The sequence below is a fragment of the Temnothorax longispinosus genome, chromosome 11 (assembly GCF_030848805.1).
Source record: "Temnothorax longispinosus isolate EJ_2023e chromosome 11, Tlon_JGU_v1, whole genome shotgun sequence".
Lineage (NCBI taxonomy): Eukaryota > Metazoa > Arthropoda > Insecta > Hymenoptera > Formicidae > Temnothorax > Temnothorax longispinosus.
The window spans coordinates 3118281-3145955 of NC_092368.1; the positions used below are offsets into that span (position 1 = coordinate 3118281).

At 45.2% G+C, this 27675-nt stretch overlaps 2 protein-coding genes across 4 annotated transcripts in view; one reads left to right on the forward strand and one right to left on the reverse strand.

Annotated features, from left to right (window-relative positions):
- LOC139822486 (peroxisomal membrane protein PMP34) overlaps positions 1-27675 on the reverse strand; it is a 223599-nt gene that overhangs the window by 158567 nt on the left and 37357 nt on the right. The gene's annotated exons all lie outside the window — the stretch shown is intronic.
- LOC139822483 (uncharacterized) overlaps positions 1-27675 on the forward strand; it is a 161062-nt gene that overhangs the window by 104325 nt on the left and 29062 nt on the right. The window contains exon 1 of one of the 3 annotated variants that reach the window (XM_071794230.1): positions 22325-22600. The exons of the other annotated variants lie outside the window; for them this stretch is intronic. The gene's annotated coding sequence lies outside the window, so the exon portion shown is untranslated. Of the gene's footprint in view, positions 1-22324; positions 22601-27675 lie in introns of those variants that run through there. 3 annotated transcript variants of the gene reach the window in all.

A 27675-nucleotide genomic window follows, 5' to 3' on the forward strand; every position in this document is an offset into this window, starting at 1 on the left:
AATTGCCATAAATTTAAACAGATAATTTTATGATAAATAAAATACAATAAATTTTTCAATTTGTTGCTAAATAATTACAAGAATTTCGTTAAGTTTTGCGGAGTGAACTTGCGATTACCAAGCTTGTTTTTCTCTCGGCTTGAAAAATAGGATGGCGGCGCACGTTTGACCAGGAAGACCCAGCGATAGAATGGCGCGCGAGTCTCACGACTCGCCGTCGTTTCGTCACCGCGACGATGGGTATAAGCGAAGTGGCCCCGCGTGTCCCCGCAGGACAATTCCACGGCCCACGCGCTATTGTGGTCGCGGCAAATCGGTCGGCCACCTGGCCCGATCCCGGCGCGTCATCGCACAGTGGCCTTCCTCCTCTTCCGTTCGCCGTCTTGTTCCCTCCTTTCTATTCCGCAGGAGATAATCACCGTGCCCTGTACAACTCGAGAAGAAATCTGATGGCTAGAAAAGATTGTTTTCTGCATTACAGTTTGAATTACGAATACGTGTATCTTCACACAATATCGAAAGAGAAAATACTTTTCAAAAAATATCTCAAAATACAACGTATTCGAAATCGCGATTTTCATGAAAGTGCGCGTTCATGAACATTCATTTTTTTTTCTTCTTATTACAGAAATCGACGTATTAATTTCACTCTTTTATTTCATTCAACTCATACTCTCACATTCAATGTACTTTTCTCTCTCTCTCTCTCTCTGACAATGTGGTACCTTCGAGCCTTCGCGCTCTTCCTCGAGGTATCATCTCGCGGAAATTGGAGCGAGCCGCTTTCGCCCGGCTACTTAGAATTCATGTCACTTTTAAGCGCTTTAAACCTGTCACGCCGATGCGGTCCACGGCGGCGATTTCTTTCTGCCGGTCACGGCCGTGCGCACAATTTCCCACATTAGCGTCGTAATGACGGCGGCGGCGGTAACGGCGGCAGGTCGTCCCCGAATCGCAACGTAGTTATTACCATTTCATTACCTCCCGGCGAAAAGGCGGCGAACGACGCGTAAATTACACATCGTGACATAAAGTACGCCCAATTTGCCGCTCGCGCGCGCACGTATACGCGTGCACGCACGCACGCATGCATATACGTGTGCACGCATCATCAACAAATACGCGGGCGGCGCACCTGCTAAGACGTTTCTCGGATATCGCGATTAATTGTCGCGAGTCGCGAAACCTCCCGCGCGATACGACGCTCTCGTCTTCGACACCCACGGCCCGGCCGATGTCGTAATCACACGTCACGCGTGATCTCGATCGATGCGTTTCTCCGGGGTAGCTTCGGTTCGCGCGGCGAGGAAAAAAAGGACGACGAGGAAAATAATTACCGGGCTGCGAATAATTACACGCGTCGTGCGGGAGTCGGGGGAAGCACCGAGGCGAAAAAATGACGCACGACAATCTGGGCTCCTTTTTTTCGTCGTTTTTCCGCTCAATCTTTTTTGCGGACACTTTCACGAGTTCCGCGATTGGGTCGAGAGGCGCGAGAGAAAAAGAAGGAGAGAGAGAATTGACGGAGGCGCGATCCGCGAGAGTTCCCGCAAGAGCCTCGAGTGCGGCGTAGCGCCGTGTTGCCGGTTACGCAAGGGGAAGGGCTTTGATTGAGGCGAGATACAAATTGCTAATTATACGTAATTAGACCCACTGACCCACAATGGGCGACCGGGCGACCACCCGGCATGCCCTCGCGTGGTGCGAAATCACGTCGTAGGATCGTGCCTCGCCTCGCTTTATCCTTTCATCGCTTTTATTCTAGCAATTTTCGCGGTAATATCTTGCAGCACGTGTATCACATTCTACGATTACAATGTTACCATTCACCTGCAGTGTACTCGACACAGGAGATTACAATACTTGATAGAATGATTTTGCAGCGAATTGAGGAGGAAATACACCTGTATATCTCTGTGTATCTCTGGTAATCTTATTTCTAAAACAATTTTTGTTTAAATAGCAGTAGCATTGTGAAAGTAATATTTCACGCGTAATATTTTACCCACATAGTGTCCTATAGAACCTGTCATAACTTTAATAAATTTATCGATGCATTTGTAATTAATTTCAACTTACGATATAGAATGTGTTAACAATTAAATGAGGTTTAAGATATCCCGCGTATTCGCATATTTATATTTGATAAATAATTCTACACTGTAAATAAGGTAGGTTAGCATCAGAAGAAAGCATCGTTTATTTAAAAAATTTTGTATTTGAGCGGATATTTTATATGTAAGCAAGCGAGAGTTGTTTCAAGCATCACCCATCACGTTTCATTATAATCGCCGCGATTAAAATTATGCATGTCGCATGAACAAAGATTGCATTGCAAATTACACGTGAATCATTGATTTATCTCTTGCGTAAAGCACGTTAAGACAGTAAACAGATTCAAAACAGTATTTGATTCCGTGATCGATGCGTGAAACCGTTTTAATCGTTACATCGAAACGGCTGATTTCTCCAGTCGATGCGTGAAAATCGGTTCGGGTTTAATCATCACACGGTACCCTCGGCTCGCGAGCCATTTATACGCCTTTTTCTTCTTTCGTGATTTTAAATTACCGTTCGCGCGTTTACTCATTGATAAGGGCACAGACGCAACTTCGTTCGCATTATAAATTTCGGCCGTTAAACTGCGCATCCTTTCTCCTCGCGCGAAAACGAATTTCGCCACCGAGTGGCGACAGATAAGCTGCGCGTCGCGTTATGGCGTCATAAAGAGACGATTATCTTAATTAACTAGGGAATTGTTTTGGCCCACGCATTTTGCGGCGCGCTACCCACGTGCGCAGCTTTGTGTCAGGGTTTTTGACGTCGCTGATGCGCGCAACAAAGCGCGTTTTTAGAAATTCTTATTAAAAGCAGAGAAATAGAAAATCCGTTTAACGTATGCTGGGGCGCTATTCTGATTATATAGTTTTCTAAAATTAATCTAGAACACCCTGAAACGCTTTGCAAAATTCAGGGCACATGATTTTGGCCTAAACTAGAGGAATATTCCCATTATTTCTTACATATAATGTCTACGTTACGCATATGCCATTTCATTGCAAGTTCACTAATATCCCCGAAGGAATCGAAGAGTTTATGTTTCGTGTAACGTAGTTTGAGAGCTGTTGCTGTAACGTCTAGTAATAGCCTGTGATCAACACCACCGGTCACATCGCAGAGGATACGCGCGAGGTGGTGGAATTAATTACCGCCCACTTTTTATATCGCCTTACCTATCGTTGCGCAATCCAATTAAGCGTCCAATCTCTCGGATTACGGATTACGCAATCGTCGAATAATCTCTCGCAAAATGCCACGCATGCACGCGAACCCGAGCGACGGAGGAGACGATGGTCCCTTACGAAATTGTAGGGATGTTACGTCGCGTCGCGTCGTTAGTCTCGCGCCCGGGGAAATATTTTATTCACGATTTGTTTTCGCGTCGCGAGCGCGCGCGCGCGCGTGGAGAAACGGGAACGAGCGGAGGAGGATGTTTACCTCAGATGAGCTTACGACGAGGCTCGTCGTCGCCTGCTGCTGTCCACGCGCTCGAGTCGCGGTAATGATGGTGCCGGGGACGTCTGTCCTTGGACGGCTAAAGGCCACGTAGGTGGTGTACGACACGCGGAAGATGGAAAAGCCGTTCTCCGCGCGCGCGCGTGTAGGCGAAATGTATCAAGGCTAACACAGGCCGTTCTGTCGACACTTGTCGACCGATCGTGACGTTTAAATAGGTGAACCCGCGTGACAAACGATCGCCATGAATGAACTTCTCTCGAGAGCGAGAAGCTGATTTCTCGCGCTTGACGTGTCCTTCACGTTGGCGTCCGGCTAAACACGTACATACGTACAATTTGATGAAACTAGGTAGCGACAGCCGCATTTCATATCCCTGTTAAGCAAACGAGCACCTGTACGCTTGGAAGGAGCGACTCAAAGAGCGACGTTATAACCCTTTCTTTACGCGAAGCAATTTTGAATACGCCTTCGTCATTATATCCTCCTGTAATTGCGTTGGTTACATCTCGCATATATCGTGTCTCCTTTCACATTCGTACGCCTCGTGCACCGTAACATGTAACAGCGAAGTAGCGTGAAGGTACCCCAAGATATTTTCGTGCGTCGTGATTGAAAGACGTTCCACTCCCGGTGCCGGAGCTTGTATCGCGTGGCGAAACATATCTTTATTACTCCAGTCGGATATGTTAAACGCGCGGGAGAACAGTAAACTGTCGGCATCGGGCGTCTTGTTGCTACTGGCAGGAGAACGCCTTGTATTAACGTCGCGCGCTTTAAACGCTTATATTTTGTTACTCTTATCCAATCCAGATTCCATTACTTGGATACGGTGTAGTGTATACACCGCGTCTGCCCGAATTTATTCCTCAAGAATGATGGCTCGTGCTCAGCATTCTCGACCGTTCAGAATTGCAAAGGACCCCGTACCCCACCTTCGTGTGTTCTCTCATTCCCTTCTGGTCCTCTCTTTCTCTCTCGCGTGGAGATCGGGAGAATGGCGTGAGGGGGAAAGGGAGGTGAGGGCCCGTAATGACTGTACGGCGCAAAAATTTGCAATTAACTTCTGGCGGGCGCGGTGGTGTCGCGTCGGCGTAATTGGTTTTGCAGAAAACTTTTACGTGTTTTCGCGGCATTTGCATAATGTGCGAGGTGAACACGGCCGATCGATCGGTTAATTTAAATACTGAATGCAAAACGCCGCCGCCGCCACCGCGGCGCGTACCGGACGCGCGAGCATCGCCTCCATTAGCTTGTAATTATCGTTACTTATTGCTGGTAAACGCTGGTAGGGCCGACCGGCCGGTCGGCCGACCGGCTGGCAATGCGTGTCGATGCATAGGCTCATAAATTCTCTATCCAAACCTGCGATTCGATCGCTGCGCAGGACACAGATTAGAATAGAGCGCAATAATGATCCATAAGAAGACTTGTTAAAAAAACTTTAGCTTTACTCTTGTCATGATTATTTATTTGTCAAGCAAGAAGGATTCATGCATTCGGGCGAATTGAGTTAGTCGTGAATCGGGAGATATTTTAATTGAAAATAGATAAAGCATTTATTAATATTAAGCAAGCTTTCTAAGAACAAAGAAAATGATAAAAATATAATATAATATAAATAATATAAAATAATATAAAAGAAAAAAAGAAAAGTAATGAAATGGGTAAAATAAATAATATTAAATCGAGATATTGATGTAGGAAAATTTTTGTTACGTTTCCGAACAGTATCTTTCGGGAGGCATAAGCGAGTTTAGGTAATGCGAAGTTCAATATGACATGATCCACGTTTCTCGCAGTCCTCTTCGGACATCTAGGCGACAGGAACGGGAGTAGAAAAGCGGGGTCTGCGTCTCCTCCGTTCACTGGGTCGACAAATATCGCGTTTCATGATTTTGAAATCCGGCGGTACGACGACGGTGAATTTCGTGAGAGCGGGCCCTCCGCGGGTATATCCATACCGCACCGTGTCGGCATGTTTCGCGGTTTGGGCCCTGGGGGACTCCAAAGGCCCGCGTCCGATTCTCGACGGACAGACCGGCACAGAAACAGCGGGGGTCAGAGGGGTCAGCACCGGAGCTCTCTGTGTTCCCGAGGCTTCTCTTGTCATGCGATATGTTGCTCGTACGTTATGATAGTGCGGCGTCGGTGATCCCCGAGGCTTTCTTGTTTTGTCACTGACAATGCTCCGCGCGCGATGCCTTTGTAGCCGCGCCTCTCTCCTCCTCTCCCGGCCGACTTCTTTTCGTTTTGGAAAAGAGAGAGTATCGTTTAAAAGAACGAGAGATATAATAGCGAGACGGCACGTCCTGTTGTCCACGCGTTAGAAATCATCCGGGTGAATATAAACTGTTCGTGTGTCGGGAACACGATCGTTCCTCGCGCGACGGCGCGAGTGTGCGTGGCGTGCGCTCGTGTATTTTTGATGGGTACCTTGGGTAAATGCCAGAAATTCTTTGCCTGACGACGGTCACGCGAGCAATTACTGTTATCGCTCGTACGTATCGCGCGGCTTCCGGGGTTGCACGCGAGATAATCAGCCGTTTTGTCGCGCTAATAAAGTCGCGTACAAAATCGCGATATTAGCGCGATATCAGCGAGTGCCATCTAAATGACGTTTTCTATACGATACTTTTAGAGCGTGTCCGTATCTATTTGCGTTAGAATCGCCATCAGTCTTTCGATCAACGTACGCTCTTAATCTGGAGACGCACAATTTTAAGAAAATATTTTTTTGAAATTGTTTTCTTTTTCTTCGTCTAGAAACTCACTTGTCGGAGAGAACGTAACATGTTAACGGGCAAGTTGTGACACACATCTCGAGAAAAAAAACTATAAATCTAGCGGGCCAAGCTCGTTGCGTTTTCACTTGGACCGACACCCCGTAGACACCTTTATGTCTATCCAAATATGCTGCTTGGTATTGCATAGTACGTATATTCCTCGCGGACGCTGCGGGACGCGAGGGGGAGGATACGATGTGGTAACCGCACGTGGGACCAATGCGGGATGGGGAAGAGATCTGGTACAAATTTATCTTTGTTTCGAACTTTCACGCACTGACAGCGACCGCCGACTCTGCTGGCCGTTCTCAAACTCGGACGTGAGACACCAGCGTTATTCGGACGATATTTTTCTTGCTCTCTTTCACCTCCTCCGTGATCCGTCTTCCGCGGTCTTTTCTTCTACTGATACGTGTGATAGCTGTAGGAACCGACTCAAAACTCTCCCGAATATAAAATCGCGACCAAGAGGATTTAAAGGGATTGGTGGAAATTTCTGAACGTTTTCAGGAAAGAATTAAAAACATCGAATGTCGCATTCAAAATATCTTTGAAGATTAAGAGCGCTATCAGTAAAACCATGGATATTTTCTAGTTAAATTGTTCTTCTTAAGGAATATTAATTCATTATTTCGGGATCATTGGATATTGTTGTTGTTACATATGTTCATTTCTCGAGTAAAGGAAACATTGTCTTATATCGAGGACAGATAAACACGTGCGCATCGGTGGAGTAAAGTATACCGGTGAATCTCTCTCAGCGCGCGGATGCAAAGTTCACTGCGTCGTGGACACACGGTGAACTAGCGGTCGCACGCGGCGAAACGGCGAAAGGGCGGCGAGGGCCGAGGACGAGGGCGAAGAAACGGGAGGAGGATGGCAGGAGAAAAGGTAACGGCAGAGGAAGAAGCCGGGCGGAGAAGGAGAGAGAGAAAGCGGACAAACAGGGATAATAATAAAACGAGATATCTCGTACGTGGGCGGTCGTATTGTTAGCGCAACAAGGTATGCGCGGCGCTTCTGTGTCCGCGCGATGCGCGCTCGTGCGCCGGCTGCGCCCTTAATAAAGGATACGCGTGTGCGTGTGCACTCGCGAGCGCGTTTAATAAGAGGGAGGCCCCGGCGCGATGTGAGTGCGCGGCCACGGAGCTCTCTCGGCCTTATGTAAATCGGTCGGGCCCATCTGCGCGGGGGCCTTCTCTCGTGCCAAGAAGAGAGAGAGAGAGAGAGAGAGAGAGAGAGAGAGAGAGAGAGAGAGAGACGAGAAAAGCCGCACGATGGAAGAGAAGAGGAAGAAGCAGCACGAGCTGCTGCCGGCATCAAAAGCAATGCCGCCACCGCCACCGCCGCGATAAACACGCATTTATTCCGGAGTGTGCTGCATACACACGAGGCGTGGGCGCACGAGCTCGTGCAGTAGCGCATGTGCGCCGCGATAAGGCCGCGTTCACATCGCGTTGGACGTAAATCTTGCCCGTGGAAAATCTCGACCAATACTATTCTCTTCTTGCCTCTTCTCCCATTCGGTTCCTTGGATCCCACGTCCGTTCCGAATCAATCATTTTTAATAATTCTTGATGTAATTTCTGAGAACTTTGTCTGAAATATAGGTAAATTTTATATTACTGTTCTACACAATGGAAAATGGTAGAAGATACTTTTCTTTTTCATGAAGCTTTATTCGATCGTACTCCAACACCATGCGCCTTTTGCGTGAAACGACGTTAAAATCGCACAGGACTAGAGCGCTATCGCGACTTTACATTGCATTTGCATCCTAACCGCTGTAGAAACGCGTGCTGGTGATTCTTCCACGGCCGGCAGATAAGCAGATAGGCAGATGGGTGTACATGTACACGTAGGTAACGCTCAGATAACAAACGACGACTCGAGATGAAAGCTAAGCAGACGCTTTGACCGCCGCGCGACTTTTTCGTTTGAATCGGCCACGCTGATGTGCGATCTTTGTCGGTAAATCCAAGAAAAATCTTCAGACTACTGAGATTTGTTCGGTATCAATTTATAACACGATAGAAGATGAGTCAGGACTTCGTGAAGTAATGAGTTGAATCGCTGAAATTTAATTGGACACAGCATCTTTCGTGAAGTTTAATTATCAAGACCTTGCTTCGACATTTTGATAAAGAATATTTGTTTTATATATACAGACAGAATTTATGACAAATAATATAACGTACATAAAACGCATATATCATAATTTATTTAGTAAAAAATTATCAGGGCTATATACTTTTATCTTAATCCGAGTGAGGCATGAATTCGTTGCATTTGCTCTTCTCCGTAAGATTAATAGGTCAGTTTCCTTGAGACGAAGTGTGACTAAATAACCGCGCTGCACCTCGTGAGTTACGCAGTGCTCTTTCTTCGATCGTAGGCAGTTGTTTGTAAGAAAGAGAGAGAGAGAGAGAGAAAGAGAAAGGCCTTGACCCATCTAGTAAGTCGAGGAATTATCCGGAGCCCACAGAAAGTCCTTCGATCGTTTTGTCATTCAGCTGATTCTCGCTCATATTTTCCACGTTCGGCTTAACAAGCTCCTCCTTGCGCTACTTTCGTAAAAAAAATTCAGCTTTTAATCATCATAATAGCGACTTTTTTTATAGAGGGTGTTAAAAAACGTGTATATATGCAGAATTTATATGGTAAATAATTCATCAAGCTGAATAAAAAACTAATAAATGTGGGTCCAAAACTCGAACTTTTCGGAGTTAGAAGAGTTAGATTTTTTATGTCATAAGATTTGCTCACACAAGATCCACGTGCAGCTTGTGTGTGTCAATGGAATAGATACGTTAAAAAATATTCTGCCATAGAATATACATATTATAAGATTATTACTTAATAAAATAATATTTCTACGATAATTAATATCTATGTTACCTTCTATATAAGTATCACCAAATTTCTACAACGCATCACCAGATTTGCAGCGTTATTCATTTACGACAAATTTGTTCAATCGTTATGGTTTTGAAGTAAAAGTTTATTGACATCAATCCCAGACGGCCCGTGTCCCAGAAACCGCGGGACAAGCGGTTTCGACGCTTCCCGTCGAGGATGTGGCGGTCGCCATCCTCCGCCCGGTACCAGTCTACAAGTGACCGTATCGTAATTGACGTTACCAGTTTATCGCGTGTCGCGCAAGATGACGGTCGACGTGTAAGGAAGCTCACGGCAAAGATAGCATCTCGATAAATCGCGCGCGGTGGTGAAAGCGCGCAGTTTCGGGCGAATTTTCACGATTACCTTCCCGTACGCGCGCGATCAATCTCGCGCGCTCGCTCTGCTCGACACCTAGAAGGTAACTTTCGGAAGCGTAATTAAACGACGCAGCGTGGGTGGTGCTCTCTTACAGCAATTTCCTTTTTATTATCCCCTCTGTTTTTTTTTAAACGTTGCATAAATGCGCGATATGCGACCGCAGTAAAATTTTTCATAATAGATTCCGTCAGCGACAACACAATCGGCCTATTGTGAGGAATCTATAAATACGACACAGCGTTGAAAACAACATGAAACGTAGGCACGTTAACATCACATTAATTTAAATTGTTTATCGGCGACCGCGCCTTCTGCACGTCGAGACATCGTTTAAGAATATCCGACGGAAAATGCGTAAATCTGTCTAGATGTTATTATAACTTGTCTTCTATTCTTATAATTCGCATTTTTCTTTGAGACTGCATCGAGATTCGCGCAAGGGCAATTATGCAAATTAAAAGACGATTTTTGAAGTATATTACGATGCAATTTTTAAGAAAAAGCAGTACAGAAATAAAATTGCTATTTCATACCACCTGACACGCCACAACAACAGCTTGTTCAGCCAACCATCGCGGTGGTCGTTGCGTTCTCCTCACAGCGCCTGATTCGCAACGGTGAGATAGCCGCATTCGACCCCTTCGACAATGTATCGGCAACAGTCGCAACCATTGGCAGCTGGCCAATTGCTACGACGCCAGCTGCCAGCTATGGAGTGGTCTTATCGCGATAGCGAAGAATTAATGCCGCGTTTCGTAGCCGCGGTAAATAACCCGTTCGTTAACGTCGCGCGCGCGCGCGTGATGCTCGCGTTTCCTTCCCGCCGATGGCATCGGGGAAGAAAAATCGCGTGCCAGGCGCATTCTGATCGGTCTGAGAATGCGCTCGTTCGCGAGGTGTTCCCCATTAATTAGGTCACGCCGCGCCGACGGCTGGCGCTTCTAATTAAGCGAAATGTGGTCTACGTGACTCGTCGACGGCCCGATACGCGAAATTCGGTCGCTCGTCACGATCTATGAAACCGGCCGGATTGTATCAATAGCTTTGAAACGGGGACAATCGTGGTATCATTTCGAGGAAATAGAGACGAGAGAGAACGAATTCTGCGAAACGGAAACATTTGTTCTTCAGTTGAGATTAAACGAACGGAGATATCGAGATTTGTCTGCCAAATTTTGACAATCTTCTTAAAGTAATTTTCGTAATTTTTATACAGCTTTATCTTTCTCAAGAAAATTTATGGATATAGAATATAGATATAGGCGCTAAACGAGTATGTATTATCAAGTATTTTACCATCCACATCTAATTAAATCGATCGATCTTCTTGTCATAATGCCCCTTGCATCAACGTCGTTTTAACTCTTTATTGGCTAGTAATCTTGTCACGTCCCCATAAACATCTTTTATCTTAAACACACTAATATTTCAAATGCGTCTCAAACTGCCGCGATAATGTTCTTAATAAGATCAATTAATTAATGAGATGTCATATTTCGCATACCTCCGCTGACGATCATAGGAACTCGCGGAATGCCGACTGGACTCTATTCAATCATCGTCGCGGTATCGATTACGTGACCAATGGAATTTTCTCCGTCGATGAAGATCCACCGGTTGCCTGCTCCGATGCGTATAGAAAAAGCGGAAATGTAATGGAGCGAAAATTAGAGGCGCAGGAAGAGAGAAGATACATATGTGTTTCTTTACAAGAAAATGTACTTTTAAAAGAAAGTAAATTAGGATACGTTCGTAAGACAAAATTAACGATTTTTTTACATAATATTTGTCGACTGGTAAAACTCGCCGCTTAATATTTTATATATCTACATCTTCCAGTCTAGTCTCTACATTAATTTGTAATTTTACTTAGCTAATTTGTTTTTTCATACAAAAATTCAGATCTTAATCATGATCTCGCTTGAGATCGCGCGTGGGATCAACGTTTAACGTCCGTCTCTCGATCGTGCGAAAGAAAGTGGGAAGAATAATGGAAGGCGTCGATAATAAGTTCGTTCGACACGCCGTCGAATTAACGATCGACAAGGCGGTGATTCCTTTGGGATCGCGTTACTTCACGAAAAAGACCGCGTCGCACCGCAGCTGTCCGCCCGTCTGTCTGTCCGCGGTGTGCTGCTTTATACCTTGTCCCGCTTATTCTCGTATTCCTCCTCGCTCTCGGCGCTTCATCGCGAGAGTTCCCTTAATCACTGCCCTCTCATTAGTAGGCGTCAAAGGCACCGACGACGCGGCGTTCAAGAGAAAGGGAGCTCAAGTCGCCTTTCTTCGCGATTCCCTTTAAACTTCGATTCTGCCTTTTTCTGTTGGCGATCGGGGCCCCGTGAAACCGTGCGGCAGGCGGGCCACGTTGAAAGAATGATCTCTTCGGACTTAATGAAGCGTAGGAGCCGCGCGAAAAGTCCCGAAGAGAGCGCAAGAGCGCGCGCGATAAAAAGGTGCACAGCCCCGATGTTACGCCTGTAACATTTTGTGCTTCACGGTCTCGTAGTTCTCGTACCGCCGTCGTCGACTAAGCGAAATGTAAACCGTAGTCCTCAAACAGACAAATTTGTTTTCTACGAAATATATATATGTATTTTTTTATATAAAATTTCTTGTGTAAAATGTATGTAATTTTTTAAAAATAAATAAATATATATGTATGCATATAGATCTGAAATCGCGCGAGACGTTTAATAATGTTATCGGGATCGCTAAAATTGCGTCGCGTGTAAGGGTGCACAATTTTAAACGCATTTCCGGAGATCCGCCACAATAGCGCCGCTATTTTCCCCTCGGTCGCCCACGCGGTTACGCCCTGCTTTACGATTTGGCTCGTCGCGAGTCAGGCGAGTTCGCGAATTCTGGGTTGGGACGAGTAGCGTCTTCGAATAGTCACAAAGAGAAAATAAACTTCCGTCACTCTCTTCCCTCCCTGCCTGCCCGCCGCTCCTCTCCCTACTCCCGCGGATTATGTGGCCTACTGTACGGAGTTAGGAATCTATTCCGAGAGCTATCCCAAGTCCGTCTACGCGACCGATGCGCGCGCGCGCGAACACCGCCGTCTTATTAATGCAACGGCGCTTCTCTCCGCTCTTCCGCGAGTGTATAGTATACTTCTGACGATCAACGGGGCTAACAGCTGCGCCCCGGAGAGACCGCTCCATAATAGAAGAACCATATAAACTCGGAGAACCGTCTCGATCTTCCGCATCTTCGAACTTCTTCTCTGTGTCGCCAAACTTTCCTAAAGGCGACAGAAGTACAAAGTTAACATCGTTATGCGTACTTTCTCATAAAAATAATAAAATAAATAGATAAAAATACGAAAACGTAACTCATGAAAGTTGAAGAAAAATTAGAAAACCCAGAATTCTATAATACATTGTTTTTCAAATCAGTCGTGCAAATTTAGATTGCCTCTCAGAACGATGAAAAATCATCGAGATCATTACACCGAAAATCGCGAGAGTGGTCTCGACGAGATCGAGCGAACCAGGAAAGAATTGGCTTTCGCAGTCGACGTGGTGAGAGCAAGAACGAGAGAATCTCAAAGGTAGCGTGCAAGAGAACGAGTTAGAAAGGGTGGACGACGGGGGGTAGCCGGTAACAAACGACTCGCAAATCCTCGCCGTCAATTTAATCTCGCCGCGAATCCCAGAGAAAATGTTAATAAGGACCTCGCTACCACCTCCGCCACCCTCTTCCGCCCGGCAACATCTCGCGGTACGCGTGTGCTAGCGCGCGTGCAACGACACTTTATTTTCGCGCAAAGATACCGCCGCCAGCCGGCCCCCGACCACGTGGAAATTGTGTGCAAAGCGAGCTGCGCCCGCCGTCCGTTTCTCTTTTCCCGCCTCTCGCCTCTTCCTCTACCTCTTCTCTTCTGCTACCCCTTTCGGCCTTCCACCCTCGTAATTTATCGCGGTTATGCGGCGGACGCGCGCGGTGGAATCTGTACTACGGGGGATAAGAAGAGGAAGGAGGGGGAGAAAGAGAAGAAGAAGAAGAAGAAGAAGAAGAGCGGTTGCCCGAGGGTCCGCAATACTATCGTTTCGCTTCGATCATCCGGCCTCCACCTTCGCCACTCTGCGAGCAGAAGTGATGCAATGAAGAGATCGCACGGTTCGATGCAAAGGAAGTGCACTTCGCACAATACATTGATTTTCGCGCTCGCCGTTCTAATGGCTTTCAGTGGCTCTCGGAGAGAAGCTGAAATGGAAACACGGAATAGTCCGGGGAATCTGATTCGGTGAAATGGAAAGAGAAAATTGCGCAAAAGGGAGACTGGAGGAGATAGAAGTAAAGAAGCGAGAGAAATAAGGCGAACTTTGCTGAAAATATTTTTAGCAATAGTATGTTTCATTGTAATATAAGTATCTTATAGAGAGATACATAGACAGAAATTTGGGAAATTGAACGAATATTTTTTCATTGAAAGTAAGAAGATGCATACTGCTAATGGAATAATAAAAAAAATTATTTGAATTCAAATTTTAGCTTTCGAGTTAAAAATTAATATCTAAAATTATAATCTAAATTTAAATTTTACATATAACAATACGACATTTATTACAAGAAACAGGGTAAAAGAAATACATAATTCTTCACTACCAAATATCACGTTTATAAAACTGTCAGGAAAAGTTCGCATTGTGTCAAAAATATCAGTAGTGTTCCATCCAATTTGTTGATATTTTCCGAATTGTCAATGTTATCATGCGCGTACGTGATAACATTAGACAATTCGGGAAATCTCAACAAATTAAATGGAACTAGGAACACTACTGATATTTTTGACACAATGCGAACGTTTCTTGGTAGTTTTATGAAAATATTAAATAAATTTTTAATTTTTGAGTCCTTATAAAAGCCTGCGCGCTTATTTCATTGTTGCCTAACCCCCAACCTGGAGGATCGGTTTCCTCTCTAAATATAGAGAGTTAGGCAAGATACTCTCGGTGGGTTGCCTGCTTCCAAGAGGTGGCGATCGAACAAAAACCGACAATTTTTGGTCGGTTGGATTTGAAGTCGGATCCTCCGGCTCACCAGACCAGCGCACATCTCTCTGTGCCACGATCGCCACTCATTCTATTTGCCAATAATAAATTAGATTATTTAACTGACGTGAATGCTCTTACACAGGCTAGTAAGAGTTAAATAATTATTTTGTACGAATAAATTAGTGCTGTAGCCATCTTGTGCGCGAGCGTATCGTCCAACACGCGACAATAAATCCGACAGATAAATTTATTAACTGCCGCGCCGAACGCATTGTGGCAAAGATTATTCCGTCCAATTATCAAGGACTCGCTAAGTGTCCCGCGTAGGCGGGTGTAATTGGTTCGCGCAACGTTACCGGCACGGTTTTACGCCGTGACAACTCCCTGAAATGTGTTTTTAGCGGAGTGGATAACGCGCGGCAGGCAGTACGGAAGCGTTATAATATCGCGATACCCGCGCAACCCGGTAAAATTTAATTGCCCAATAAAAAGATCGTCGATGCGGTTTATTGGAGACATCAGTTACACGGCGAGCTTTTATTGCACCGCTGTTACTCCGCGCGGTCGCGCACTCGCTTATCTTGCGTATTGAATGTCGAAATATATTGGCGGTAAATACGTTTTTTATCACGGCGGTATTTTAAGTGCCCTCTCCGCATAACATATTTCCGCCGCGCGGAGCCGCGGATGAAATCATTTTCTCGTCGCGATCGCGCGAGGCCGTACCTCCTAATGTCGCGCCGCATTCAACGATCTCTCGCCATCGCGTCGTCTCGTGACGCCGACTCGAAGTCACGCGTTTTAATTAGGGGAAATTTTTACAAGCTCGTACATTACGAGACTCTCCAAATTGTCGCGGCTGTCCGGCGCGCGGCGGAGACGTGCCGCGTTACACCCACAATTAACCGGCCATGTACCAGCCTTCCTGTTTGCCAGCCTCTTCAACGCTTCCACGTGGTGCGACGGCCATCGATTCTTATCGTGCCCGTAGAAATCTGGCTCCGAATATCGGTCAAGTGCCGTAGAGGATACGTGTTTGGTGCGTGAGAAAAGGTTTCATTCAATCTTCTTCTTCGTTGCACAACTCTAACCGATTCACTCCGTTTGTTAAACAATATCCGAAACGGCACGTAAGAGAGAAAGTTCGCTCGCGTCTGAAATAATTTGCAAGAAAGTCGCGTTGCTTGTTTGTGAGATAATTTTATTACAATGTATAAACAGACATGAAACTGCTGTTTGACTGTCGAAAATTGAAGTTTAATGTATAAAAGCAAAGGAAATATTGCACGAGATAAGGATGACTAATTACAGCGCCGCACGGCTGATATGGAAACTTGCGAGCATTAATGTTAACGCTCTATCACATCGTTATCATAATTAGTATTCGTAAATTAAGTATATAGAAGACGCGACCGTTAAACTTCGCGTCTTATTTTCGGAATATGTTAACTTAATGTTTCATCGCGGAATTTATCTCGCACTTAACGAGGCCTGTCAATTTACGAGCGTCGCGTCGCGTCGTTTGGATTGCTTTTTCGACATCGCGTGTGATTTTGGTAAACCTGTGACACACACCGAACTCCGAGTCACAATGTGTATCAGAAATAACGAAAAAGATTATATTTTAATAATTCGCGACACCGGATTCACGATAGTTCGAAATCAGCCTGTGGCGTTCCGGGTTTAACAATCGCCGCTGATGCAAACGAATGATCAGTTGTTGTTGTCTACCGAACTCCCACGTGAGAAATTACACCGGGGGAACATAACTATATTTATATAACACCGGCGCAACGACGTTGCCCGCGTGATAATGAAGCAGGAAGCGGTTTAGGGGAACGCGTGGGCTTTCGTCGATCAAGCCACGGCGCGGCGCGGTAAGCGTAAATGTTATTCCGTCTGAAATTCGCGAGCGTAAGTCTTTCGACGAGTGTCTCTCGAGGTGACATCGAGATTTCAGCGAGTGGCACTTAAGAATCGAAGCCAGACGCCGGATTATAGCGGACGACAAAACGAGAAGGTGGACGGAACATGCGACGCGCATCATTAGACATTAGTCACGGCGCGGTGTGTACACGTCGATAGGGCCCGCAAGCTCCGTGAGATCCGCCGATAGAAAGATACGATACGGTCAATCCGGCCGATTTGTCAACTCGACTCACCACAAGTCCTATTTCCTTAATCCAGCGCGGCGGAGCCCGATGCGGCGCGTCGGACGCGATCGGTCGACGCGGCTTTTTCTGACTCGCAGACGGAGATCGGCCCGACACGAACGATCAGGGAGAGGATGTGCATATATTAACTACTCGCGATGATTTTTTAATAAAAGAAAAATCGGCTGCTTCACGTCGATACACAGCGGAAGGAGATAATCGATATTGGGCAACGGGGCGATCGAATATTCAATCGCGTCGCGATGTTCTCGGCAGAGATACGCAGGACGATATCCATATATAGCCTCTCGTTCGCGGAGATTCGATAAACGTAAAAATCTAGCGTTTTATTGCGAAAGGTACAAATAAGATATCACCGTCATTCGTCGAAATTATAGTAGGCGACGTAAACATCTTTATGAATATTCAATATGCCGCAATAATTTCGGAAATGCCGGACGTGCCACATATAGGGCCCCGTTCGATGGCGGGCGGGAGGGAGGGAAATCGTCCCCCACAGAGTGTCGCTGGTCACGCGTGGCCCTCTGGCCGCGAGGCCAATGGGACCAAACGTGGGCGAAGCTCAGAGAGACGATATTTCGGCAACCGCATCGGACCCCGATTCGCTGCGTGGGCAGCTCTGTTCAGGAACAACCGAGCGATTCCGAAACCAACTTTTCGACTTACAAAACACACATTGGTGGGCGAAATTGGGACCGATCGTAGACGGGGAGGGACGGAAGAGCACGACGTGTATTTTGACAATGTATATCCGCGTATTCGGAGTCTTGCTTCAATCCAGTATTATCATATCTCGATCGCTTGGACAATCGTTTCCGGTTGCATCGCAACTCGAATGTTTTCTCTTTAAAGACAGCCAAATTGAAGTCCGTAAAGTTGTTTACACATAATCAAGCATTCTCTCTAACGAGCTGTCTATCTATTTTATGCGGATATTTTACTTTAGTGAAATATGGGAGTGTAGAATTAGTTATTTAGGTAGAATCAAAATAATAGTTTTGAAATTAAAAAAAAATAAATTATTGGACAAATTATGAATAGATTATATTAAATTTATTCACTGTAATTCTATTTAGAATTTATATGTATAATATTATCCAATATTAAATATGTAATTCTAAAAAGAATAATATTTAATACTAAAATTCAAAAAGATATACACACACTATATGACACATGAGTGCAGAAAAATTAGAGACCCAACGCGAAGAAAAGGAAGCTAACGTAACAGAAAAAAATATTAAAAAATTTACAATTTAGTTTATAATATGACTTAATTTTGCATATTATCATTAACAAATTAATGTACAAACCAAAGTTTAGTACACTTTTTCCTTTCATCGTCATGTATCTAAGATATTGTACAATTATTTCAACACCGAATCAGATTTATCGTTCTAACATTTTTCTTTATTATCTTTATGATTGATTCTTTCTCCGGTTGCAGTGGCGACTGTATTTCTGGCCGCAGCGGGATACTGATAATGAATACAGAAGCGAGACGTATCCATCATTTAAGTACCAGCCCTCATCACTCGCGCCACGACACGTTTAACCTTTTCGTCGGCAAACCGTTTGCATCGCTAACGTGGAAACCGGATAAATACGCGACTTTTTCGTTGACTTTTCGCCAAGCGTTCGCTACTGACGCGCGCACAAAATAAGAGTCGCCACTTAAAACTTAAAACGCTCCTCGCACAATGAAAGAGTTATTATATTAATTAACCCTTAACGGTTTTCCACAACACGTTGTGTCGCGTTTATTCGGCACTCAATTGAATACGATTTTCATGGAATCTTTGATCGTAGAAGAGACAGGTTGATGATGAATTATGATGAATCAAATCATATGTCCCTGTGTACTTGATTTTATTTAATAAATTCTATTTAATCGCTTGTGCACGTTGATGAAAATTCTAAAATTTCTTTCTTACATCGTTCTTACTTTGTAAAAGGAAAATTTAATTTAAAAACTACATGTAATCAAAAAGATTATGCAATAATCTTATGCAAATTATTTTAAAAACAGCGACTAAAGACTGCTTTTAAGGCTGCTTTTAAAATAATTTGCATAAGATTATTGCATAATCCTTTTGATTACATGTAGTTGTAAAAAAATAAACATCTAATATAAAATTTTAAATGATATAAATATTTTAGATAATAATGTACATAAAAAGTGCGCTATTTAGCACATTTAGAATACAGTCTTATTTAATATAATATTACATAATATTTTATTATTAAATGTTTACAATAATCTCCCCAAGTTCTACCGCGACATACACAGCAAAATATACAAAACTTGTAGATAACGTGTTAAAATATCAGATGATTTTGCAGCAGATTCTTGTATAGCAGAGCTTTCTCCGAATACTCTCGAGGCCAGTTGAGGCTAACTTTTCGCGCTTTCGCCCAAACAGCTGTCCGTTTAAGATTCCATCCGGCTTCCACGGAAATTTCAACTTCCTCGAGGGACACCCGTTCATCAGGGTGACGATCAGGCAATCGTGTCACGTGCCGTATACTCCTTGCTTATCGTGTACCTTTTTCGTGTCCGCCAATGAATAATTACGTTGTGTCCGACGTCGTGCTCGCGCGATGAGTTGCCACGGACGCTCGACGACACTCGTATTTACGGGCCTTCGTTTACGAGCCGCTTTTAAAGCACCTGAGGCTTTTGCTTCCGGTTAAAAACTCTAGTAAGAGGTACTATTTATACGACCATTAGCGTACAATCTCCGTCTACGTTTCTATAAATACGCGGCATCGCGCGGTGCAGTAGACTCGTTTCGTCATCACTCGTCGGCGCGCGGCGACTCTCGTAAAATCCTCCTGACAGTAAAACCTGGCTCTCGTCTCGACAGCGTCTTCCTATTCGCTCTTTGCCGTGTCGTCGCGGGAAAGTCCATAACGCCGCGAACGACTTAAAATTCCACCGGTTTTTAATTCCGTTATTCCGCGCCAATCAAACGAAGTCGAAGACGGAGATTATGATGAAAGATAAAGACATGTCTTCGGACTTGCGTTGTACAAGCAAAGCCTAATTAAAAGGAAGTCCTTGACAAAAATGTTGTAGGTATGAGTGGATAAGAGGCTTAAATTTTTTTCATTGAGATGAAAAAGAGGAAGAGAAAGATAAAAATGCGTCTAAAAGTGTTTTTTGGTTGACTTATTTTTTTTTAATTTAAGTAAATACAAATTTTTATCACTTATTTATTCTTATATATAATAAAGAGACATGAAAAATTAAACTCTTATAACTCTTTTAAATAAATTTATAAAGTAATGTTTAACACAAAACATATTGTCGAAAACATATCTGCAAAGAATGTCTCGAGTTTTATTTCCTACGAGGAATGTAAATATGTATTCCGAAGAGTGTTAATAAGGCACGAGCTCCATAATGCAGCAATCCTGTACAGCGATCATCTCTCGAAGTCATCTCGCGTGCGAATGGCTAAGGGCGCGTGCCTGACCGGTTCCCTTTAAAACTCGCCTCTTCCACGAAAACTTCGGACCACGGGACCATTAGTTCCGCGTCCCCGGTCAGTTGCGTCACGCGAAACTATAAAAGAATGATTTCGGAGCGGATCGCGCGCGGCGTCGTCAATCGCGGTTTACAGCCGGCTGGAGTCCGGTTTCGTGGTGTACGCGCGCGGCGCGCGTTCTCCGCGCGACATTAATCGCTGCGACACATCTCTCTCGTCACACTAATATCTAGCGTATCTTATCTAGCAGTTGTACCTATCTCGTATACCGTTACTCTCTCGCTTTTAACACCGTTAACGCCCACGCGTCGTCGCTGTCGTGCGTTTCCCTTGGCTTTTTCGCGAATCGGCAATCGAAAAATATTTTCCTGGGAAAAGCAAAGATCAAAATCATCTATTTTTGAAGAAATTATTTATTTGTTACGTATATCTACCCCTGTTTTGTATACAATTAATATTCAACTAATTAATTAAAGATCTTTTGATTACGTTGTAGTTAATGTTGAATATTGCACCAATATGAAAGAAGATTATTTGAAAGTAATATGTGGAACTTTAAATACATAAAGACATTTCAAGACGCCAACTAGATATTTTTATAAAGAATCTATCATATAACGAATGACAAACAATACACATTTATTACGTATTTCCTCCAATGATTACGAAGCTAGCAGTCGATGTCGGCTAATAATAGCATCGTTATCGATTTGTACGCCTTGATTGCCGACACTTTCTCCGCGTTCAAAGTGCTAAGAACAACCTGCACAATTGATCCGCCTATCTGCCGTACAAATAGCCCGAATAAAAATCGGCGATTGTAAAGCACCGCGGTGCAGTCACGGCTCGTTATCAATCGTGCGTGGTAGACCATGCGAATTGACTCGGGGCACGCGCCTGGCCGGGGTCGTAGGCCGCCCCTACCTCCTCATCTCGGGCCCCCTTGTGCCCCTCATTTTCCTGCGCCTCGCGAACGAGTAACGTTCGCGAGAGAGATTGAGAAGGAGAGAGAGATCGAGGGAGGTGACCCCACTTCTATTTGGTGCCCGTAGCGGGGCCCGCGGACCCAGTCCTCCCACTCGGCGCTTTTACCCCCTTCCTCGCGGTACTCTCCTGTTCCCTCTCTCGCAAACATCTCCACCACTCTGACCCACGATCAACGGCGGTCCCCCTTGGCCCGCCTATACGCCGCTACGCTCCCTTTGCGCGGGATACGACGGCAGGCCGATTGCATTTACAGTTTCTCTCTCTTTCTCTCTCTCTCTTGCTCTCTCCCGCTCGCTCACCCACTCTCATTCGCTTGCCCCCTCGCCCTCTTTTTGCGCTTTTTCTCTCACTCCGTCTAATTTTCTTCTCATTGTCTTCGTTGCTTCTCTCCTCTCCTTGCCTCCTTTCTCGTTCGCTCGCTCCCTTCTCCCCTTTCTCTCTTTCTCTCTCTCTTTCTGTTTTTCTCCCAACACCCGTGCGATGCGGCCCACACGCGCTCGCGAGTCCCGCGCGCGCTACACAACACACATGGCCGGTCGGCCACTCTTACTTGCGGAGTGTGCGGTCCTACCTCCTGCAGGGGACCGTGTCACGTGGCCCTCAGGCCGCAACGGCACGCAGCGCGCAGCACGGGCTGTGCTCTCTCGTGAGCCGCGCACACGACACCAGTCAGAGACGAACCGAGAGACCGGACCGACAGATCGCATTCTCTCTCCCAAGAAGCGCGTGTGGTGCTTTCTCCCTCCCTCTCTCTCTCTCCGATTCTTTCTCTCTTTCTCTCTCCCTTTCTGTCTTTCTTCCCTTCGCACTCTCTCCCTGTACTACAACTCTCTCCTCTCTTCCTCCCTTTCCGTCCCCCTGTTCTTCGGCTGCGTTACGCGCGCGACATATCACACCCTGAGACTACTCGCGCGCGCCCCCGCGCGTTGTCTCCACCATCTGACGTTCCCGCGGCCACGTGCCAATCCCCCAGTGTTGTGTGTTTACGCGCCGCCGCGAGCCACCGCGAGCCGCCGCGGCGAACCGAGGGATCGTTGGAGCACATTGGAATATTTTTGTGACACCCTGACGCATAGGTGAACACACTTTCGGTGATAGAAGATCGCAAATCTCGGTCGTGAAAAGTGCAATACATTGTCACGTTTGCTCCTCGGCATCATGCCGAGATGAGAACGGGCAGTAGTGTGAATCAGCTGTGTCGCCGTACAGTGCGCCGTCGCGTCGTGGTGAGATGTGCAATCGGTGCTGTGTGTCAGCGTGTTATCGGCGACGTTGTCACGGGTGCGGTGCAGCGGAGGCTGCGACGAGGCTCTCTCGTTAGGACGACCGACGCTCCGACTGGCCTTCACGGATGAAAATGAATGGTGTGCATTCTGCTCGACTCTACGCGACCGATCGATCGTCGTCGGCCTCTGTGAATGCGTCGCGCTCGTACGTTAACGCGTTAAATGTCCCTCTCAAGTGGGACTTGATGAAGATCGACGATCGTCGATAGCGGCATTGAAATCTGCCGCGGCATTCCGGATTGTGCTAGCGACAGTCGATATATTCGATTATTAAAAACGTCATTTAACCGCGGATCGATATTAATTTTGTAAACATATTCTTGGTAATAGAGAGGTATAGAGAGCCATGTATCGTTGTCATTGCCGCAAAGGATGCTCGTAAATAATTAACGTACCAACCAGCGTCGCTAATGGCGAAGAATATCACTTTGGGAGTTTTTGCAATACCGTCTTTCAGATACGGTAAACGTATCTCAATTATATAGATACATTCACCGTCTAAATCCACGTTATCGGTCGAAAGGCGAAACTGCGCATGCATATGTTCACCGTAACGCTATTCCGGCTATTCAGATAACGTCCGATATTATTTTTGAAAAAATAAGGTTCACGATTAGCGTCGACGTCATGATTAGCGTAACGAAATCCCTAATGTGAATTTAGACCGTGAACGTATCTGAATAATTCAGATATGTTTACCGTATCTGAAAGAGGGTATTGCAAAATCTCCCTGTTGACTACCGTCAATCTCTCGTTATGAATGAAAAAAAGAACGGCGCCTGGCAGATCGCGAAGTGCAAATCGAGCGTGGCATCGCGCCTCTCGCCTTGCGGACGCCTCTAGCCTATCGAGAATTTATAGACTTGCCAAGATCGTGACGGCTTTGGTCTTTGTGAAGATGACAGCGGTGGCAACGTGCCGTCGGATGTCGGACACGCCAGGTGTGCTAATTGTATCCGAACAGTGACAGCGGGTCTCTCGCTAGCGTTCCTAGAATCCGGAGGTGGAGTCGCCCGCTGGGGAAAATTGCATTCGGTCGTGATAAATTATTATCGCAGCGGCACGTAATAAAAAAAAAAACGCGAGGAAACCTAACGCCGAGACGTGGCCGCGTTTAAAGTCGGCGAACATTTTTACGGGCGTCGGCTCTGTTGGCCGCTGCGCCAAAAAGGTGCCAGCAATAAAAAGCGCGTATTAAAGCTTAGCCCGTGTCCGCGTTTGAAACTCGTTAAAGAGGCACGAAGCGTAAACTCTTCCCACCTTGACGGTCAACACGCAGGCCAGATAAAATCGGACCGGAGAGCGTTAGTGGACCCGCAGCGCGAGCGCTCGGACCCCGGATTTGCGTCTCCGCGAGCCAATGATGGACTAATGGACCGCGATAATTACACGGTGTTCACGTCGAAGCGCGACGTTTTTAGCGACGTTTCTCTTTTTTCCTCTCCTCCTTTCCCTCTCTTTTTCTCTCTTACCCGGGCGTCGCGCTTCTGACTGAGAACATGGCGCGCATTTAATGAAGCGATTCCTATCGGCACCGGTCGAATCTGATAATTAAATCAAGCGCCGGGCCGCGACGTCGGATATTAATTGAATCGCGGATTCGATCTACCTCGTTTCGCAAACACGTCCGGCAGGCTGGGGCTCGTTCGCGACGGCTCACGATGATCCGGTGCGCGTTTCTCCGTCGCGAGATCGCACCGCCGATTGCGGTCGATTTGGTCACTCGTACCTTCCCTCGCCGCGATATGCTCTGGGCCCTTGAACAAGCGCGGCCCCCCCGTCTTTCGATCTGCGCCGGGGCGTATTAACGGTCTTGTTCGGATAATGGACAAGATTCAAAAGTCTCCATGACTGTTCTCCATTCGGTAAATTAATAGCCGCGATATGATCGTGCCAGTCGTCGTATTCGGGATTGTCAGTCATTCGCGAAAGCGGGAGTATCAGGGAAAGCAAGGAACGTAACGCCATTACGTTGAAAATAATTTTTTCATCGGGTTACTCGAATCGTAGGTTAAAGAATCTTGAATTCCGATACGTTGCATAAAAGGTATAATTTTATACGATTATACATTATTCTCGTTATTATATTTCGTTATGTATTTTTGAATACATATTTTCCCGAATAAAATCGATTCGTCAACATTTTATTTCATCCCTCGCCGTTGATTAGATCGTTACGGGATATTTATTAGAACGTTAGGCGCTTGCTAATGTCGGTCGAACTTTGCCACTAACGTTACTCGTAACGTAACTCAAGTGAATTTAATTACTCGCGCGCCCGTGTCCGATGATACAACCGATGTATCGTTCCTCGAATTAGTTAGCAGATAGTAAAGCAGTAAGAGAGATGAACCGTGATAACCATTTAAATCCGTGTTATTCAATTTCTGACGCCGTACGTCTTGTTTAACGCTTACCGATTGTTCAGGGGAATTTAGTCTCCTCCTCGATGATGTTAATTCTCTCCGGTAATTTTCTTTAAATAGTGTGTCCATTGAAAATTAGAAGAATTAAGATGATTCGAATTATATTAAATAATATGCAGTGATTAATCCGTTAATAGATCCACTGAATTGCATGAATAATTATACAGTAAAAGTTAAAAAACGAAAGTTTATCGCAGACTATGATCATTGATTTAAGAAGAAAATAAATATACAAGACAGAGATGTCACGCTTCGTTTGACAAATCGAGCTAAATTCCCGGAGCGGCGTAATGTTTCTTAATTAATTCGGAGCATTACAGCGTTTATAGGAAAATTCCGAACGTATTAATCGCCAATTAATGTCCCGTCGTAAAAAGATATTGCTGAATGGTTGCGCGGTATCGATATAAAATCGACGTCGACGTCGACAGTTAAAGTATCACAAATCGTGATTCGGCTTCGCCGCGGCACTCTGGGGCCCGCGTCTCGCCTCGCGCGAATAAATTCATACCGAGAGGGGCCGTATAGTGAAAGATCATGAAGATCGGCGCGAGCAGATAAGAATCGACGGTACTCCGGGGGCTGATGGGTCCGTGACGACGAAAAGACTCTTTGGAAATGCGTGTCGAGGCCGCCGCCTCGTGGGAGGGGCCCGACTATTTCTCTCTCCGGCGCAGGGGGTCCGTTCCCTGATTTCTCTTTCGCAACCCTCTTCATGGGGCCGTAACCAACATACCGCGGCCGCTTGTTTATCGGAAAGCGCTCCGAGTCGTCGTACAATAAAAACGTCCCGTAAATTAGCGCCCGGTGACTGTCACGTCGCTCGAGAGCCGCCTTCGTCTGCGGTTGAAATTAATGCGCGCGAATAACACTAAAGATATTGACGATTTAATACTATTATCTGTACTCACGCGGACTGACGTATCTTCTTAATTTAGATTGCCAATAACCATTTAAAAGTTGGCAAATTTTATTACAATCATACTCGCTTGCTTTTTTTTATATTTTTAAGCTTATCCATTAATTTGCTTTCTCAATCTTAAATCTTACTCATTTTTACTTATTTTATTCGAATTGTGTTATTTTTTCTTTTTATATTAGACTGGCGATGGTTGGTTTGATAGTTGATAAATTTTATTAAAATCATACTTTATACATTTGCTCGCTTTGTTTATATTCTTGAATATTTCTTTATTGTTAATTTGCTTTTTTACAATTTTCTGGATCTTTATTTTTGCTTATTTTGTTTAAATTGTTATTATCTTTTTATTAATCGCGCTTATTAGCTTCTATCTTATTTCACAAATGAAAAAAGTATTTTCCTATTAGCTAGAAAACATAAAGAAACGGTATATCCCTCTCGGTATTCGTTTTTCCCTCGCTAGAGAGATATGTAGCTAAATATCCGGCGACGGTATAAAAATAAAAACTAATAGAACGCGCGGGGTTAAACGAGGTTCGCCGTGGCGGCAAGATACGCTGCTCCTCATCTAGATCTGCCACGTTAATTTCGTAACTTGATACGTCATTAAAATAACAAATTGCCCTATTAACCTGGCCACGGTTAATTAGGCGAGGCGTTATAAATGGCAGAAAAGTTCCGCGAATTAATCAATGCTCGATAGGGCCCGATCGCGCGCGCTTCTTCCGCCCTATCGTTCTCCGCTTCTTCTTCTTCTTCTTCTTCTTCGTGCCTCCATCCGTCCCTTAATAACCATAAACGCAATAAGTAGGTTGAAAATGGAGATGAAATAATTTCGTGGACCGACCCGCGGGAGTGTAACATTAACGAACGGCCGGCGGCAACGGGCGCATTATGATAGTAATTACGCTAATTACACGGCGTGTACCACTTGGCTAAGGTAAAGATAGCCCGATAAACTTGATTATAATGACATAATTCCGCCATAGAACGAGTTAATTCGACGATATTGTGATGATTTTAGTAGCTCTACACGACGGGCGAGGAAATTTTTCGGCAATCTCGGTAATATTGCGGAAAGTGATAACCACTAATTTGTATCTTAAAAGAAATCGGCGGAATCCGTCGACGAAGGAAATAATTCGTTTCACCCGATCTTCTTTAGATATCGAGTAATTTTTTCAATTACAACCGAGTATTTTTTTTTTAAACATTACATCGGTCCCACGTAAGGACAACCTTTTTTCCCCGAATATTAAATTTCTTTTCTTTTTTAAAGCAGTCGTTTGAATTAATTGCTGGTACCGTAATTAAGAAGAATTTTACATAATGATCGAATAGTATGGGTGTAACGGTGCACAGAGGAATACACGCGTGGGCGGTTATTTAGTGTGTGGACAGTGCGGAGCCGTCTTTAATAATTTCGGCGATAATTAAATGCCGATGCGTGGGTGCCGGGGACCAAGTCCATGCCGGAGGATTCGACTTCGTTTTGTCAACTTTCACTGCGGATCCTCCACCACCGGTCTTCCTCCGGCCGCAACTTTATGACCTCCTCCGTTACGCTAGTCGTTAAACGACGACGCGACGACCGTCGTGTGCATCCAGTGGCAAAATTAAATTTCACCTCGCGCATCAATACCCGTGTTAATCGCTTAATAATTCCTCGCGCGGCCCGATATCAATTTGTTGATCGGGGGAATTACGTCGAAAGTTCAGTATTTGCCGTGGATTACACGATACAATTCCCGCAGTTTACTGATCAATATCGGTAATGGCGAATCTTCACGGCGGAGATTTCACTT